Below are 328 nucleotides of genomic sequence, written 5' to 3'. Positions count from 1 at the left end.
TTAGTTTTGGGAAATACTTATAAGACGTACGAAAGAGGATATAAGAAGGGTTAAGAAACTTCAAGGAATTTCTGCGTATGGAGTTAGACGGATGTTAGCCTTTGACGAGTCGATGTCTTGTCAGCAGAATGACGTTGAAATGCTAACTCTATAAAATCTACACTTGACTATGAGGGAACGTGTGCAGGTAAAAGTGTTAGCCAAATGGCCTAGCAGAAAAGCGGCGCATCCACCCCTACGGATCCCAGCCAACGACAGCAGCCACCTTGGGATAAGGCATCATTGGAGGCGGACCTGCACCCCCCCCCGGGAAAGTAATGAGTTAGCA

Source organism: Cryptotermes secundus, unplaced genomic scaffold, assembly GCF_002891405.2.
Source record: "Cryptotermes secundus unplaced genomic scaffold, Csec_1.0 scaffold267, whole genome shotgun sequence".
Classification (NCBI taxonomy): Eukaryota; Metazoa; Arthropoda; class Insecta; order Blattodea; family Kalotermitidae; genus Cryptotermes; species Cryptotermes secundus.
The sequence above is the reverse complement of the archived record's forward strand: the minus strand, read 5'-3'. Positions refer to the sequence as shown.